Raw genomic sequence first — 12,160 nt, 5'->3', positions numbered from 1 at the left:
GTGGCGATTCTATTAATTAATTACTCCTTGAACGTGACATTTTGTATATTACAACCTCCTGCAAATTTCTAATTTCAACGGACTACAATGCACAAATATGTCGTTAAGATTCAACGGTCTTTAATACGCTACAATATGACAATATGAGGTTTCCTGAATATATTATTGCGATAATTTACATTAGTATCTCGATTGCCCACAGGTGCCATGTATTGGCAAGACAACTATCTCGATACTTCTAGCAATTATCTTGATACTTCGAACGTTTCTGAAATCTTTATCTCGATAGCCTCAAGTTTCCTGAAAATAAAAAGAATATCTTGTAAACAGTAATTTATTACGATAATACTTTCAGAACAACGCACAACTATCATGGACAGTTTAGAATATCATCATGATAGTTACAAAGTATCTCGTGGCAGTTTCAAGATTTAACGTGCAATTTTGAGCTAAAATATTTTGAGGAAACAAATAAAATATCTAGAAAATTTTATGTTTTGCTGAAATATTTTTAGAAAAATGCACACATTTCTCGGAAAGTTTATAATATTTTCTTGATAGCTACCTAGCTATCTAGTGGCAGAAATATGCCACCATAGATTTCTCTGATGATCAAACATCTATGAACAAGAATTATTGGTGAGATACGATTTCTGTAAAGTATCAAATAATTCAATGAGGTAATTTTGGTGTGATGTTGTAATTATATCACAGGCTTCATCATAAAGAGATAATATACATTAAATTGAAAAGGCTAACAAAGATTATGTCTCAATATAGCCAGGTGGTTTTTCCCTGAAAAAAGTTAATGAGGGTCGATATGTTAATGCTTGGAGACAAAGACCTTATTAAAGTAAATACACCACCGGTTCATCTAGGTGTTGTCTCCAAAGAATATAATATTATGACCATTATATGCAAATTTTAGAAGTCAAAAGGTAATGCGTTAAAACTAATATTTTCTTATACTTTTCGGCACTGATGCAATGGTTCGTGAAAAATTTTACATTATACCGGATTAGATTTACAATTATAGGTTTAGGCAAACCATACACTTGTATCTAATTAATAAATTATGACTCACACCCGAAAACGCACATTGTATGTTCATATATAAAGGTTAAAGGTCACAGTGTATATATACCGCCATTTGCTAATTTTCCGATATCTTTGCAATTTCCGTAAATATATTTTTGAATTTAGCATATGTTTAGACAAAACAGTTGTTAATAACATAATTAAATTTCAAAAATTTTAAATGACGCAAACATATAATATTACTCAATTTACTAACTCACCCCATTTGTGTAAAACACATAAAAGCTGTTTTAGAAAACGAGTGAATACCATTTGTAAGAATTCGAACTGTTCATATTAATATGAGAATGGTTAAATATGACCAGAATGATGAATGTTCTATTTAGAAAAGGCACGACAACGAAGTTATTTCATTCTCTTCCCAAAATACGTTTTTGTTTTAAGCATGTACATGTAAATTTTAAACATTTTTGTTTATTTTTGTGACTTGTCAAAAAATGGGCGAAATCGTAAAATGAATGAATATACCTGTAAACGTGCTTTGATTTTATTGAAAATTCGGCATTTCATCAAGAACATATTATTTTGAGTGTAGGTGTACATTACAGTTCAATATGTATTTTATGTTATTTTGAAGATATTGGCAAAATAAATGGGGGAGGGGGTTAGCTGTCTTGTTTAGTATATGTTGGTTATATATAACTTTAGAAAAATTTTATGTTACATATTATAAACGTCCCAGAAATCTTAATGTAATATTTACATACATATTATTTAAAAATGTAGTTGAAGTTCACCTTCTGGCAGGATATGTCGTGAATTTTTAAATGTCTTTTCGTTCTTTAATTTTTAATTTGGGGTGAGACTACTTAAGCAAATATTTCTGATATTTCCTCCATTTAACTGATGCAATCAGTTTGATCATACAGATACCTCTCAGTATAAATGCCACAGATATATGTCAAAGGTCACAGTTAGTGGTATAAAATATAAATATTGATTTATTTGTTGGGATTAATGTCGCACCGACACAATTCAGGTCATATGGCGACTTTCCAGCTTTGATACTGAAGGAAGACCCCAGGTGCCCCTCCGTGCATTATTTCATCACGAGCGGGCACCTGGGTAGAACCACCGACCTTTCGTAAGCCGGCTAGATGGCTTCCTCACATGAAAAATTCAACGCCCCGAGTGAGATTCAAACCCACGTCGATGATGGGCAAGTGATGTAAAATATAAATAAACATGGTCATATGCATAATCTTGCATATAAAAGGATCTTATTTATTAACTACAACAATGCTTACTTTTACTGATAAACCATTCTATTACGTTAATATTTGAAAGAACAGGAATAAATTGTCTTCACTTTTCAGAAGGGTAATTTGATATAATATGCCATTCTCTGATTAAAAATCATTGTGTATCCGAAATAAGACTTTAACACAAATAAATGCATATTCTTTAGAAAGACTCGGGCTATAGGCTTGTATAGTTATGCAAGCTGTGTTAACTTGAATACCAGTATCCCGCAGAATAGACACGGTGTTAATGTACAATTTGTTGTCTTATTGTCTATTGCACTTAACGGAATATATTGTCTAAAATTGGTACGTACCAAAACGTTCATTAACAAGTACAGCTTTGTTGCCTGCAAATAACAAAAAGAGATAAACTGGTATAGACAGTCAAAAGAGTTATGCTTCCTGCACATTGCTTCATCTCTCATTGTTCTCTATCATTATGTGAAAGCAAATGTCAATTTGATATCTTGAATAGTTTTTCACTTATGTTCAGGACAAACATAATATAATGTAATAAAAGAATATGGTTTGTTGGTGTACAGTTTCTTAAATTGTTCTCTTAAGAACCAATCCCTTAAACCATTTCTTGAAAAATCTTTTAAAATGTATCAAAACGAATAGGTGACTGGGGATAATTTAAAAGTGACAAACAGAAGATTTATATAGTTATGTTTTCGTTTCCAGTAAATGTATCTGTCCCTGTATGAGTTTATACAAATTTTCTACCAAATGGAAATGTTCATGACAAATGAATTTGATAAATGAGAGATAATTCAAAAGTTAAGCATGGTGGCAACACTTCCTCTCAACTTACCGTGTCATAATATGGTTTTGGAGTTGTTCAAACACACAAATATTAAATAAAGGAAGGTTATTAATAAGAAAGCAATGCTAAGTTATGGTTCTTGTACACAAAAAATTCCCTTAATGTCCTCTAATTTTGTATGCAGATTCAATAAATTCCCTTCAGCACACTGGCACCAGACCAGAAAGAAAATGCCTCTGTACATGTTATACCCTACCCCTAGGTATCATATAAGAACCATGGTCATGAACGGGAAAATATACTAACCCATTTCGATCGCGTATTTCATACCTAAAAGACGCAGTTCAGTAAATGTGTACTATTGATATTAAACAAGCGATAATTTATCTTCATTCGTGCACCTGTCACATTGTCTCAATATTCCATATTGCAGAGATGCTCCACATATTTTATGCTTTAGTCAACGTTACAGAAAAAACTTACGTGAACTCCCCTAATGAACATCCGGTCTAGAGGTCACGGCAGTGTGCACATGTTAAGCGAAATGTAAACAAACAAAAATAGAATGCAATATATTCACAGTTTTACGATAAGACTCGAAATGATGAATGAAATTCATCTTGTATATGATTTTGAATTTGAAATCATACATTGGTATACATCTATTCTGTTTATTTAATTCATTTTGCACATTTATGCTGCATATAAATATTTAAGCGTACACGTGTAATAAAATGACGACGGACATAAATTTTCACATCAGCCAACCAGAGTGTGTCTGTAATCTAGACCGGAACTTCACCAGGGAAGTTCAAGCGAGTTTTTTTGTGTACCGTTGAAAAACTATAAACTACACGTTGTTTTTCTAAGACAAGAAGTATTGAAGAAATGTGACAGGTACACAACGAAAGATAAATTACCACTTGTTTAATATCAATAGTACACATTTACTGAACTGCGTGTTTTAGGTATGAAATACGCGATTGAAATGGGTTAGTATATTTTCCCGTTCACGACCATGGTTCTTATATGATACCTAGGGGTAGTGTATAACATGTACAGAGGCATTTTCTTTCTGGTCTGGTGATAGTGCTTCAGCACTGTAAGTTATAACCAGGAAAACTCAATTAGAAAAAAAGAGATGAGTCGAAAAGTGAGCAAGGTAGTGTTATGGTTCTTGTACACAGCAATTTCCCATAACGTCACCTATTTTTGTCTCTGTATGCAGTTCCCTTCGCATGTTTACACCGAATGCCACCAAGGATTATCAAAGCAGATGATAGGTAAAAATTAAACAATAAATTGTTACCAACGTCCTCCATCTAGGGACATTTTTCACAAACCACATGCCAATACAACATTTTCTTTTCAAATTAAGTGAAGGGGCGGGGATGCATATGCGTATAAAGGATAACTATACACCGGTATATTATATAATTCATGAAGAGGTATGTACGTTAAAATTGTCTGGAAATATATAATTGTTGAATGCTTTCAAATGTTAATATCTGCATTTTAAAGAATGAATGTGATTTTATTTTTAGCTCGACTATTCGAAGAATAGTCTATCTTTTACTCACCCTGCGTCGGCATCGGTGTCACACCTTGGTTAAAGTTTTGAATGGAAGTACATATGGCTATCATTTCAAGGCATATAGCTTGAATTTTTTTCTTTTTCAAGGTCAGTTACCAACCTGACAATGTCAAGTCCCGGTCCAGGCACTGGAAATTTTTGACATGCTCTTGTGTGTCTTTCACCTAACAAAGAGGCCTGTACTGATTATTCCCAGGAAAGGCGGCTTCGGGTGTATCGGCGCTATACACTGGGCACGTTAAAGAACCAGACTGTCTATTCGCAAAGAGCTAGGCTAAGTTAGCCGGACAGGACTGTATCTAAAAAAGGATATCTCTCTATCTTTTCTTGGGGCTTTATCTCACTATGTCCCACTGGCCAGATCGCTTTGTGTCTGTACTAGTAGAGGATGAATTTCGCGCCCTGAGTGGTTGTGTTTGAGCTATGTAAAGCGCCTTTGAACAAGGGCGCTATATAAATCTGGTATAATATATATATATATATATAATATAACTCTGACATATATTCTGGCTAAATTATGCCCCCTTTTGGACTTAAAAAATGTTGGTTAAAGTTTTACATGCAAGTTACTATCTCCAAAACTAACTCAGATAATGAATTGAAACTTCACATGTGTCTTTGAGGTTATAAAACTAGGTGAAGGCATCAAGTCTCATAACCTTGACATGCATTTGGCCACATTATGCCCCCTTTTGGACTTAGAAAATCCTGGTTCAAGTTTTGCATGCATGTTACTATCCAAAACTAATGCAGATACTGGATTGAAACTCTTTAGATATTTTAACATGTAGGATAATATTCCTGTTTCTGGGACAACAATTCGAATAGTCTAGTATTGGCTGTCTTACAGAAAGCTTTTGTTTAATTGGTAAGGAGTAAAAATGTAATTAAATATTAGTATAATAATATCATATTAAAGGAAGCTATTAATAAACAAATGAAATGCAAGCCATTTTTATGGTACTAATGAAATTTGTTTTTAAATAAAACATCGGTAAAAGCTAATACCAGTGTTGGTCTATGCAGGTCTGCACTGCATATCAACGTTTTGTATTGCAATCATAACAATGCTGTATTACCTATATACATGATAAAAATCGGACTTATGTCTGAGTTCATATTCTGGAAATCTGTAATTGTTAAAAGCTCAATACCAATCGTAATTTCATTTTTGAATTAGTTGGAAAACTGATAAAAAAACATATATTGTACTGAATGATATAGAAAGGAAGTGATTCCATGTACAAATAAAAAAGAAACTTAATTTGTACGCATGTGACCTTGACCTTTGTACACGTCACATTGTTTGTAATCGTGAATATTTATACAAAGTTATGTAAATATACATTCATGCATTAAAAGTTACAGACCAGACAATCATATCAAAATGTTTTATATCCAGGTGTGACCTTGGCCTTGAGCTAGAGGTTTTGTCTTACATGAGACATATTAATTTGCTATGGTGACTGTTTGTGCCAAGTTACTTGAATGTCCATTCATGCATAGTAAACTTAATGACATGAACAAAAAAATTACTATGTTTGACTGCTAAGTGTGACCTTGAACTTGAGACAGGGACCAGGGTCTTGCATGCGACACATTATGGGGAACAGTTGTGCCACATATTTTCAAAATCCTTTCGTGGATGGCAGAATTATGAACCGGACACGAAGTGTGGCGGACTGATGAACGCAGTCAATTTCTATATCCCCCTTTTTCTTCGGGCAAAAACTTTTCAGTTATATTAATTGTATTGTGTCAGAGTTTAATAATTATGTGAAAAGTCGCCAATGAAATTTTATCAACCACAGTTTTGTTGAAGGAAGTGATGTTTTACTGGCACTTTTAAAGAAAAACAATTAGAAATATATATTAGACCTCACTGACTACTTCACTTAATCAAATTGATAATTGTATTTACAAGTTTTCTCTCAGTCTGTTACATTAATCTCATTCAAGAGTATTAGCGTATTCGTTAAAGGAACAACATCAGACGCAATTAGCATGGATATACAATTTCTTCTAATTTAAAATTGAATGGCTTTTTTGCTATAAATAGTTTTTTATCTGTAACTTTTATACCAAGAAAGTCGAAAAACGTATGTCCAGACTTTGCTGCTATCAAATGTGACAATAAAACCGTATTTGAAATGTGTATTTTCGCAGTAACGACCAGGCAACATGAAAAATAAAGATATATATGTATGGTAATGTATGTTTTTAAGTGGCGTCGGGGAATATACCAACACAAATTGCAAGCCAATGTATGTATTATGTAATTTTTTTATAAGAGATGATGTCGGCTGTATGTGGGAGTCGCTAAAAATTGTACATGATTGTACTAGTTAACTCATGATTACAGAACACTATTCAGTATGATCAAATAACTATATAAACTTTCGGAAATATTTTACTGCGTTCCTAGATGAAAACTCATCTAGGTTATATAACACAACATTTATTTGACATAATCTAATTAAGTAACGTATGTACTGATAAGCTGCAACTGGCAAAAGGATGCACTTAAAAACAAAGTTCATAAATAGTTATTCAAAAGTCATTAACTTTGGAAATGCTTATTAACTAAGCACTAAATCTTTATGCTCATTGTGTAACTATGAAATGTTTGTTCAGTCTTATTTGCTATAATGAAACGTAGAATAAATGATAAACTAAACAAAGCATTTTATTCATCAAAATTATGTGAAAGTGACTTGTAATAAGAACTCACAAATAAAAAAAGAAACCGAATTATACAGTGTTATGCAGTACATTTTTTTTCAAAAGTAAAAAATGTAAGTATCGGTACATACGTTACCGTGGAAGCATGCTGAAATAAAACAGGAACCCCATTTTCTATAACAATGCTTAAAATATTTGTGTTAAAATATATACATAATATGCAGACAAAGGGAATATACAACTATCAAAGATCATTTGTTGTGCTGTACATGATATATATTGATGATAACGTAAGTGTCAAGGAGCTGAGGCCGAACATTTTATGTGCCATCTGATTATGACCATCTGCTGAGATATTTTCTATATAACTGAACAATCCCTTATGCTACTAGGTTACCAGAGACATTTTTACAAAAGCTAAGCGATTGATTTAGCTATAAATTTTATTTCAAAAATAGTGAAGAAAAATGTATTATCTTTTCCAACTCGCTTTCTGTTTTACAGTCAATTCATAAAGGAAATATGGAAAATCCATTCATTCAAAATATTCTTCTCAGGTTTCATGAACTATCTTTTAAAAAGTTTGTTATATGTTGTTGGATTCCTAGTCATGTTGGTATTCGTGGAAACGAGGATGCTGATATTGCAGCAAAGAAATCCCTTTTATTATCACAATCTAATTTGAAATTACCACATACCGATTTTAGGCCCAATATAAAGAAATACATTTTATCTAAATGGCAATCGTCATGGAAGAGTGCTTCATTCAATAAACTTCATGATATCAAACCTCTCCAGGGGAATGGCACCAAGGGAACAAATCTGTTCGCACGGAGGAGGGTGTTCTTTCTCGCTGTCGAATAGGTCATACCCGTTTGACTCATTCTTATCTTTTGAAAAATGAAGATCAACCCGAATGTGTACCATGTCAAACACCGCTAACTATTAAACATATTCTAATCGACTGTGTGGACTTTGCTACACAGCGCGGTACATATTATGACGTTCAATCTTTGAAAGAGTTTTTTGAAAACGTTTCAGTCGGAAATATTTTATCGTTTTTAAAGCAGGTAGGAATATATGAAAAAATCTAACATTTCATATTTTTGTTTACATCTTGCAATATTACTGTAAAATCATTTAATTTCGTGGGCATGAAATTTCGTGGTTTTGGTCAAAACGGCATTTTCGTGGGGATATAAATTCGTGGATATCAACTTTTGAACATAAAATGAATGGGAATTTTACTTGTTCTTTGGGATTAAATTTCGTGGATTGACTCAACCACGAAATCCACGAAAATTAGTCCCCCACGAATATTAATGATTTCACAGTATTATGTTTGCATCTGATATTTTAACACTCACGTATATACATTTTTACATAACTGTTTTTAGATATGCTTTACATTTTACATGGATGTTTTAAGATATGTTTTACATTACTCATAGTGTTCTTTACATTTTTACATGGATGTTTTTGGGTATTCTTTACAGTTGGCGTTTGCAATATGACTTCTTCTCGGCGATATATGACCATTTTGTGTCGATTCGCCGTAAAACCAAACTCACTCACTCACTCACTCACTCACTCACTCACTCACTTTATCAACTGATACCAGTAACGATCAACTGATGCAAGTAACGTAAGTACTATTTAGACGACTGAGTAGAAAGTAATGTCAAGATAAAATGTATAATACTTTTAGTAGTAAGTCAGTTGCCAGTATAGTCTCTCTCTGTACTCTTATTTAAATGAAATGTATATTTTACTCATATAAAAAATTGGTAAATAATTTAACAACATATTTGCCTCATTAGTGCCATTTAGTGTTTAACGATACGGTTCAGACAACTAAATTCTATAAAGGGAGATAATTAAAAAAGTGAGTGAGACAGACTCATGATTTTATACACTTCAGTTTCTTTTATTTGCTTTTACTATTGTGTGAAATTTCAACAAAAACGGTTGGATAATTTGGAGATATTCTTTGAAAAGAAATGTTACGTGTAAGTTTAAAAAAGGGAGAAGTAAGCTAGGTAAATTTATTGTACTTGTACAAAGCACTTTTTCCTTATGTCCTTAATCTTTGTTTGAAGTTTGAATAAATTCCATTCATCACTTTTGGATTACGTATTTATAGTATCTATAGGTTGACATTGTCTCAACATGAATGGATAAAGTGCATGACCTTTGACCCTAATTTCAGACATTGTTTCGATTTGTCATGTTCTGTCATGTTCTGTTTTAGCTTTGCATAAATTCTAAATGACTAAAATAGTTTCATAATACAATTAGGGTACAATTTTCCAAAAATGTTGCGAGTACATAATCATTGAAATACAAGCACACAGAAAAATCGCAAAATCAGATTTTCATAGCATGACCTTTTGATCTCTCTAATGTACATAAAACGTTGTTATTTTTTGGAGACAGCTATCAAAGTAACCGTGAAGGTTCAAGCTTTAACAAATATGTTGTATTCGGGCATTAATCTGCCGGGCCTCATTGAATGATTTCTAGGGCACTTTTGTCACTAAAACCACCGGACTAATAAATTCTGAACTATTTTTTCTTATGCTTCCATTTCATTTGCCAGTTTTTAAACTTTTTACTGAATTTTAGTTGAATTATAGTAAAATAGTGGCGGTTTGATTCATCTTTACATAGACCACAGGGCATTTCCTGATAATAAGGTAAACATACACCTTAGAACAAAGTAAGCGAGTCGTTCGTTCCGATTGAACAAACCTTAGAAGTGAGTGCTTTCAAAAATACGATTCGTTTTCCGCTGTGTCACTCTTTCCGACAAAAATTTGCTACATTTAGGCCAAATTATCCACGCAAAAATTCTCAATTAAAAGTAACACTATTCATAATTTTTTGTGGAAGTAACTATGTTATTGACTTAAGATATGATTAAATAAACATGTTTCGATTTTTTGAATACCGTATACGACTGAATGGTATGATGAAGACTAGTAATAAACAGGTGTGATTTTTGTTATTATCCAATTCTTCTCATATCTATTGTCATCATTCACATCGTTGTTTTTCACCTGTCTGCACACTACATTCACTATAATGCTCTTTATTATACATCAAATGTAAATAGTTTGCTTAATATACAATTTATTGTGGAGCCTTGCATGAAATATTGTAAGTGCTATAAACAGTATGTGACTTTTCTCGAAGCCTTGTGTTAATGCAAAGTATTCATACAATTCGCCTATTTTTGTTGTTGTTGTGGCAATTTGACGCATAGCCTTCCATTAACACAGCTTGTGTTGTCAAAATGGAAAAAATATCATATTTTAATCTATCAATTAATATGATGATTTTACTCGTTTTTTAACGTATTCTTTGTAGCTGTCGTCAAAAGCAAACATTTGAACTTTCAATTTCGGATGTCTCTTCGTACATGCGACAAACGTTGTATTTGTTATGCTGATTTTCTTTGTAAAAGTAATTAAAACAACAACAAAAACAAAAACAACAACAAAAACAATACACCCTTCTACAATATATTTTTATAGTGTCACATTTAAGCTTTCACAAAGTTATAAGCTTTGTACATCAAGCGTTTGACAAGGCGCATTTTATTTTAATTTCCGATACATCTAGTTCGACATTCTTTCTTAGTTATAATATGACTGAAAATATGGACATCATCAATTTTTAGAGAAAGCGTCAGAAAACGGCTTTAAAAGCAATTCCAGACACTTCTATGCGTATTTAGGGTCTTAGAGGAGCATTTTGAACGGTATCATAACCTCATAACTGAGGAATTATAGCTTTGTTGTCTGTATTCTATATATAAGTATGTAACAATCAATATGAATGACGTCAGAAAATAACATTCAGACATGCATGGTAAACTATTGACTTACCCGAGTACAGGAGAACAAATTTCTTTTTCATGTTCAATATGTTGAAAGGAATATTTTCAATGACGATAATACGAATATTTTTAAAAATGTTTTTATCCCCTAGAGTTTTCATTCTTTTTGCATTACTGTAAGTCTATCATTGTTTGAATGATGTAGTATACTTTTCTATCCTATACCGCATTCAATTAATTGTAGCAGGAATGATATCTTCAAGTACATACCTATTAGTATATTCTTATTTCAAGTCTTTACAAGAGGTTTCATCAAGGCAATCATTCTGACCAAATTCATGAAGATTAATTGAAAAATACAGCCTCTATCGCATACACATGGTTTTTCTTTGATTTGACCTAGTTTTTGACCCCAGATGACCCATTTGCGAACTCGGCCTAGACTTCATCAAGGTAATCATTCTGATCAAATTTCATGAAGATCAATTGAAAAATACAGCCTCTATTGCATACACAAGCTAAATGTTGTCAGACGACAGACAGACAGACAGACAGACAGACGACAGACATCGAGTGATTAGAAAATCTCACCTGAGCATTGCTCAGGTAAGCTAAAAACGAAAAAAAAAAATTGCTTTTTGCTCGTTGAATTTGAAGATACATGCTCATAATTACGTCATAATAAAATAAAGGTATGCTCATACCTCTCAATCTGTAAATAGGCGGGAATGTTCAGCTTAAATTACATAAATTATGTTCACCTTTAATTTTGTTTTACAAACTTAACCCTATTTCTTGGAAAATTGGAGAGAGAGAGAGATGGTTCAATGGAAGGCCTATATTTTATTTCCTTATAATTAAATGCAATATATTTTAATGCAAGTAGGACTATGCAGTTTTTCTGAATAGAAGATAATGGTGGTATTTTGATTTTT

Source organism: Mercenaria mercenaria, chromosome 11 (genome assembly GCF_021730395.1).
Source record: "Mercenaria mercenaria strain notata chromosome 11, MADL_Memer_1, whole genome shotgun sequence".
NCBI lineage: Eukaryota > Metazoa > Mollusca > Bivalvia > Venerida > Veneridae > Mercenaria > Mercenaria mercenaria.
Note: the sequence above shows the minus strand (reverse complement) of the source record.